Source organism: Prosopis cineraria, unplaced genomic scaffold (assembly GCF_029017545.1).
Source record: "Prosopis cineraria cultivar Desert tree isolate PC_DT_omini unplaced genomic scaffold, ASM2901754v1 PC1, whole genome shotgun sequence".
In the NCBI taxonomy this organism is placed as follows: Eukaryota; Viridiplantae; Streptophyta; class Magnoliopsida; order Fabales; family Fabaceae; genus Prosopis; species Prosopis cineraria.
Window position 1 is genome coordinate 49734567 of NW_026555332.1, and position 7609 is coordinate 49742175.

At 33.8% G+C, this 7609-nt stretch overlaps 1 pseudogene; it reads right to left on the minus strand.

Annotated features, from left to right (window-relative positions):
- Positions 1–1744: 1744 nt before the first annotated feature.
- LOC129308916 (probable protein phosphatase 2C 68) lies at positions 1745–5563 on the minus strand (annotated as a pseudogene).
- Between the last annotated feature and the right edge of the window lie 2046 nt (positions 5564–7609).

Genomic DNA, 7609 nt, shown 5'->3' on the forward strand with positions numbered 1-7609 from the left:
CATCAATTAGATTTTGGCCCACGTGCTGCATGAAGAGCTAGCTGGTAGCTGCGCTGATGATTCCTGCTCTTGAACAATATGGCTTTCATCATATTTCGATTGATATTGAAGAACGCCAATTGCGGGGGTTAAGGCCCATTAACCAGTGGAGGAGCCAATATTTTAGGCTGGAGGTAATGATAGAGTTAGAATTCTTATTATAAGAAATTTTTTTTTATCTTTTTCAAATTTATTATTTCTCTTTCTTTTTATTTATTTTTTAATTCAACTTTGCTAACATGAGTCAGTGAAAAATATTCAATAAATTTACTCTTTAGTATTAAATCTTCATTCTTCATTCTTCATTATTTTTTATGACTAGTCCCTTGCCAATATTCAGCATAAGGATGACGCAGATTTAATTCAGTCAAATTAGTTTTTTTTAAAGGATTAATAAATAATAATATAGTTATTTAGGTATAATGAAATTGCAAGGTAATATTTACTGGATTTTTGAGTTAAAAAATTAAAATTAAATATATGGTTTTTTTACCAACAAATTTAAATATCGGTTAAAAAGTACGATTGAAATAAATTAAAAATTAAAAATATTAAAATAAAGGATATAAAACATGAGAAGGAAAGGATACAAACTGTAAAATATAAAAATTCATACATCATGCATATCATTTTTCCCAAGTTGAGGGAGGCATATGCCCCCCTCCACTACATGTAACTCCATCCATGCCATTAACAGTTAGTCGTCGGGAACTAGAACCCGGCCTCCTACAAATGCTTGGAAATTTTCAAGTTACTTGACAATGAAACACAAGAATCGAGGATAAATTATATATAAAAAATATCTGCGACTTGAGATACTAGCATTTTGTTTTACTATAAATATGTTGCTTGTTAATTTCTCTTACGCTTTTATTGCGTTTTTGTACAGTTTTCCTTTGAGTTAATGAAATTCCCATTTACTCGAAAATATAAATATGTTGCTTCAATGGTCGCGCAGTGGCCCTAACCTCTCACTTGCTTTAGATGAGATGTTTAGTTGGTTGATAATGAAATGCCACTCAGCAAGCACTAGAGAACAGTGATGGAATTGGAAGTCCGCCACTCGCTCCCGGAAAGATTGTTTCGTCTTTTTCAGAATTCAGAAACTGGGGCTGAAGGCGCCCTCACATGAATTATGTCTAAATCCTGTGCAACAATGCACGTCACATGAGCCGTTCAGGGACACTTAATTTTTTTGTTTTATACATCGGAAACCAGGGACACTTACTATTTTAACAGTGTTTAAATTATATTTTTTTACTATAAAAAAGTTTAACTGCTTAAATTTAATTTAAAACATTTAAATTAAATGCATAATCTGCATATTATTTTGCAAGAGATCGGATGATTTTTCACGTTCCCCATAAGCCACATTATAATATATTGGGGCTCATGATTTTCCCACGCAATTTTGAGTTGTTCGCCAAGTTAATGCACTGAGCATGTTGCTCCTCGATAGTTAGTTGATATTGTTTTTCTATTATTGTTATTTTCTTTGCCTTCAATCTTGTTTAACATGGTTTGTCCCAAGAAGCGTTGAGAGCCAAAAAAATCAACACTGGCTTTCCACAGTTGTAAAACCCAGGTGAGCAAGCAAAAGATTTTTTTTTTTTTTTTTGAGACCAACACTATGAAATAGATGAGGTCTCGATTTAATAATTTTGCGTAGTTCTTGAAAGGCGGGAAGAAATGTTCAAAGAAACAATTAGATGCCATAAAAATACTCAAATTTGATTTTAGCATAGAATCGTCAGAGCATCTGTTCAATGGCAACTTTAACCAGGAAGGGCCATCCGATTCAAGTAGGCAGGCGATGACTCTCGGAGTGACCTTGTAATAAAGCCATTTCCCAAATAAGTTTCCCCCTATTGCATTAGAAGAGTATCCACTACTTACTCCACGTTTATCACTCGAATTGGTCTCAAGCGGCCTCAGTTCTTGACAATTTTAAGATTTGATGGTCCAACCTTGTCTGCGAAGCCTCTGAAGGACAACTCTGGTACGGTTATCTTCTTTCCGTGCAACTCATGGTCTATGTAGGCCACAACAACAGAGATGTCATCATGAAAAAACCGCCTGATCCCTTTCCCAACTTTCGATATGTCTTCACTTCTCATTTCCCTCTTCCTAGCCGCCTCATCCAGGGCAGCCCTCGCAAGTCTTCTTGCAATCCCCTGAATTTCAATAAAAACACAACACAAAAGCCAGAGCTTTCAAGACCCAGATCTTAAAGATGAGACACCCAAAACAGAATCAACCAAACAAAAAAAAAAAAAAGGAGAAAGGCAATTATCACAAGAAGCATACAGTTCGTGGGTTGTTATAAACAATCTCAGCAGCTTCCTGATTTGTCATGTGTTCCCAAACGCCATCAGATGCAAATATAAGAAATTTATCATTTGGCTGTATAACTCTGGAACATACAATGGTTCTGCTGAAAGCACAGGTCGACGGATAGGATCTGGCAGATGGAACCGTGGGAAGGAAGAATCAAGAGAGAACTCTGGCCTCTTCAAATATGCATCACCTATGGATCTGGATATCTGATAGCAGTTGCAGTGGAAACAAAAAGAAAAAAGAAAAAAAAATTATGAGGAGCAAGTATGAAAATAGCTTGCATAGACACGAGAAAAATGAGAAAAAAAAAAAAAAAAACCATCTATTAAAAGGTTTCAGAAACCCTGAGAAAAATGAAGTTCCTTAGCCTAGACAGTCTGCACATCTGAAGAATATAATTTAAGCCCTCACACGGGACAAAAGATAAACATCTAAGTGCTTTAAAATATATCAATAATTAAACCCAAGACCGAAGATTGAAAAATGCACTGGAAGGAAACTTTCATTCCACATACGATGGAGATAAATGTCACCATCCATCCATCTATTTATCTATCAAATATTCATATTGATTGTATGCATTACCACCCAATCAGACAAAAAGATTCTGCTCAAATATAGGGAGACCCAAGATAAAATAATTGTGCTTTGATTGCACTTCAAAATAATGAAAGAAAAGTAAATGATCAGAAGTAAGAAGCCCGATAAGGAATCTAATTTCTGGGAAAAAAAAATTATGTACCTTTTCTTTTTCTAAGTCCTTGAAGAAATTAGAGGGGGATAAAGAAGAGATTGCAACAGTTTGACAGCATATGCATTTGATCTTGGACTACAGAGTTACACCCATGAAGGATTTTTTTTTTTAAAAAAAAAATCAAACAATTGAGTTCATTTTTAAGGCAAGGGATGCAATTTGAAACTCCTTACTTATAATAATCAAACCCACCAATGTTAGATTTAAAAAAAAAAAAACACAAGCAAAAGTGAAAGGCAAAAAAAAAAAAAAAGAGGCAAGGTAAACAATCAACAGATTCTTTCTGAAGGGGAAAAACCTGAATAATGCCTTTAATACGCCATGTTCCATGCTTCAAAACTACAATTTGCGAGTCTTCTGGATGCAAAGCCCTGAGTTCTCGTCTAACCTCCTCTCTGCTCGCATTGTGTTCTCTGGTCAACTGCTCAGCGACAATCTTGTTAGACCCACGCGCAGAACCAATTACAGCACGAGAATCTCCAAGATTCACAACATATAATGTCCCTTTCCAAATAACACCCACCAGACAACAAGAACCGGTTGCTGCTATCGATGGCTTGATACCATATGTTCTTCGAACAAGATTCAGAAATCCATCTTCAGTAGCAGAAACAGCATCCCGGAGTATATCTTCAGATATAGTACCATTTTCTTGGGCAATCCCTGTAACCAGATTCACCACAAAACTTCCATAACTACTTAAATGAAGACAGTTCCCAAGGCAAGCAAGATGCATAACAAATGATGAAAATATGCCAAGTTCATGAAATCTAATAATACATGCATTGATTGGAAAGCAGTATTACTATCGCCAGAGCATGTTCAGTCAATTCTGATCCAAAAATAAAAACAAAAAGAAATCTGAAATTCATAAACATGTCAACCAGAATTGGCAGAACAGTCGATTTGTAGAATAAAATTTATTTAGCCAGCCAAATTTTGGGAGATCCTCCATGGATAAGTCATTCCCAATGTAACCTACTAACATTCCAAGTGATTAATATGGAAGGAACCTATTAATCCCACAGTAAATATAAAACTAGAAAATGGAGCATTCAAAAGCAAACAAAGTGGTATATGATGACCCATTGAAGAGGGGAACACATAAAAACCCTCTTAAGCGAAATTGAGGATTAATTACTTCATAACTGATGATTCTAGAAATATATTTCCTCGTCCATTCTGCTTGAATATACGTTCAATAACTGGATCTCTCCAGATCATTTGTTTCTCTTTTCTCCTCTTTTCAAGAAATACCCTTCAAAAGAAAAGAGGGGGGGGGGGGGGAGTCAAGAGGACTGTTAACTGGCCTGATATTTCAGCTTCAGAAGACAAACCAGAATTTCCAGCATCGACTCTTAGAGGTCAGTTCCTTGCATTCTCAATTAAGTGCAAAATCAACAGAGCAACGATACAACAATACCATCTAAGGCCTAGACGGTATAAGGCCAAAGGGCCAACCAAACTTTAAAAAAAAAAAACACAAACACACACACACGGGCTATATAATTATAAAGGACACTAAAGTCCAAAAAATCAAACATTGAAAACACTGCACAACGACCCCTTCATTAAGTGACGAAAAGCAAACTATAAATCAATTAAAATAATCCAAGAGAGCGCATAAGACTCACTCATCATATGATTGAAGAGGTGATCGCAGACGAATCGGGACGCTTCGGGACCGCCATGGCCATCGTATATGCCAACGAACATGGCGTCTGGCCCCGTCACAACCTGGCTCTGATCCTCAATTACTTCATTGGCCTGAACTACAGCAAACGAGAATTCGCCGCACGAGTGCTTCTCAAGGTCCTTGTACCAGAGGAGTGCGTCTTCAGAGGCGGAAGAGTCAGCGATATCATCCCTGTTCATAGGGGCACACCGCTTGATCGGTCTCAAACACATAGAAACCATCCTTGCCAGCCACGAAAACATCCCACATTTCCCTCTCTAACAAATCCCTAAAATATTCGCCAGCGGCAGTTAACAGAAGAGGTCGGATACCCGAGGAGACGGCAGGACGAATTCCTGAATTCGAAAAATAAATTGCGATATCTTTGATAAGTGAATGAATACGGGCGGTGACTGATGGGGGAGAAAGAAGAAATCTGAAAGACACTGTAATTTCACAAAAGGAAAAACAAGAACCGTGCGTTATATGAGTCACGAAATGAGAAAGATTAAAAATAAAATAAAATTGGGAAGGTAGCATACAAGGCCAAGGAAAACAGAATCTGAAATTGAAAATAAAGAGAATGGAATTAATAATTTAGATTTGAAAACAAAACAGAAGATAAGATAAAGACTGAGGAAGTTTTGCCGGCAAAATAGAGAGAATAAAGGAATTAGGAGAATTGTGGGTAGGCGCAGAAACGGATTCTTAATGATGGTGGAGGCAAAGGTACGCACAGTGGCAAACAAGGTACTGATGGTAGAACGGGGGGTGGAAGTGGGAGGAGATGAAAGTGACGAAACCTGTGTTGACTTTTTAACGTGAAGACGATGCAGGGCGCATCAATCTGCCCCTTTTTCTCTTTTTTTAAATTGCAATTTCATTTCCGTTTGGCCCCACAACCAAATTGCTTCCATTTGTGATCTTTTGTTCTTCATGTTATAATAAATCAAGTTCAAACTTTTACGGGGGTAGATGCTTAGTGCTTTGTGTTTTCCTTCGCTATTGAAGAAATTTAGTTTTTGTTCATAGCATAACTAAAATGCAATTTATCTCTGAGACTTCCTGTAAATACAAAAAAACAAAAGAAAAGAAAAGAAAAAAGAAAAAGAAAAAGCGTAGAGGGGAGCATGTGGTTTTTGTAGTCCCACCGAGTTTAAAGTGAATCATATGGAGTATAAGAATGATTTTTTATAAAATTTACGTTAGATATTAATTGTATATAGATTTTTTGACATTATATTTATCGTAGATTATATTCATTAGTTAAAAAGTTAAAAATGATATCATAAAATATATTAATTGATCTTGGTATGTATAATAAAAATTGATGATAAAAAAATAAATTAGTAAATTAAAATTAGTTTCTTTTCTTTTGTTTTTTTTTTTTGGCGCTCAGACGAAAAGAGAGCATGAAATGCCGATTCAGATCGTGGTCATGGGCGTGGAATAAGGAAAACGAAAGAAATATACATAGTATATTGATACCCACTAATAGAATGCATTTATTAGATTGTGAGGGACAAATATAGGAGAATTTTAAATAAGTACAGGTCATGTGATTTAATTACCAATGAATTTTAAAAAAATTTAAAATTTTAGTTCAATTTAAAAGGATAAAAGTAAAAAATAATTTTAACTGTGAAAATAACAAAATACCCTTCATTTGTTATACATAATCACCGGCTATTAATTTTCTTACTTCACTTATTAATTTACTAACATGAGTTATAAATTATATGAGTTGACATATCAATAATTATATAAGATTTGATATCAATTGTTTAATCATAAGCAGCAATATTAGTTGTTAAATTATTAATTTTACTTGTTAATTTACTAACGTTAATTGTAAATTACTGACAGGTCATATAATTTACAACTGATGTCAGTAAATTAATAAGTAAAATTTGTAAATTAACAACTAATATTACTGCTTATCTATCAAATAGATGTAATTTATAAATAATATTGGTAAATTAACATGTGAAGTAATAAAATTAACAACTAGTAATTCCGTATAATAAGTAAAGGATATTTTGATCTTTTTACAATTAAAATTATTTCTACTTTTATTTCCCTTGACTAAACTAAAATTTTAAAATTTTGTGGAACTCACTAGTAATTAGTCATAACCCTGGTCCTTTTTTTGAAATTCTCCCATACATGTATGGTAGAAATAAGTTAGGTCGAATTAGGTTTTGATCAAATAAGCCTGAGCCTTTGTGGTAAATTAGCAGCTTAAAGCCTATATAAGACTTTTTTTATGATTTAAGCCGGGACCTACTTAAAGCCTGATATAGTTTAAAAACTTACTTAAAAGTAAGCTTTTTAAATAAGCTCGCATTTTAGTTTTTAATTCTCAAATATACTTCAGGACTATTATAATATATAATATATGACTTGATTTATCAATTATAATATATAATAATTGAAATGACTTACCAACTAAAATACAATATAACAATAAAGTAATAATATTAAGATTAATATATAAGTTTAATATAATTAAAAATATGGCCAGAGATAAAAAAAAATAGATTGATTAAAAATTAAATAATGAAAGTGATGTGTTTGGGATATATTACATAATATACATAATATATATATATATATATATAGGTCACATTGTTGGGCTAGTAGGATAGGCTTTGAAAAAATAGGTCTAACTTATTAATTAAACAAGCTTAATAAAAAGATTGAACCTGCTTAAGTTTATTTAATAAGTAGACTATGTTGGATTTGGAGTAGGTTAGATTGTATATTTCTATTAAAAGTTTGACCTATTTTCATCCTTGCATGTA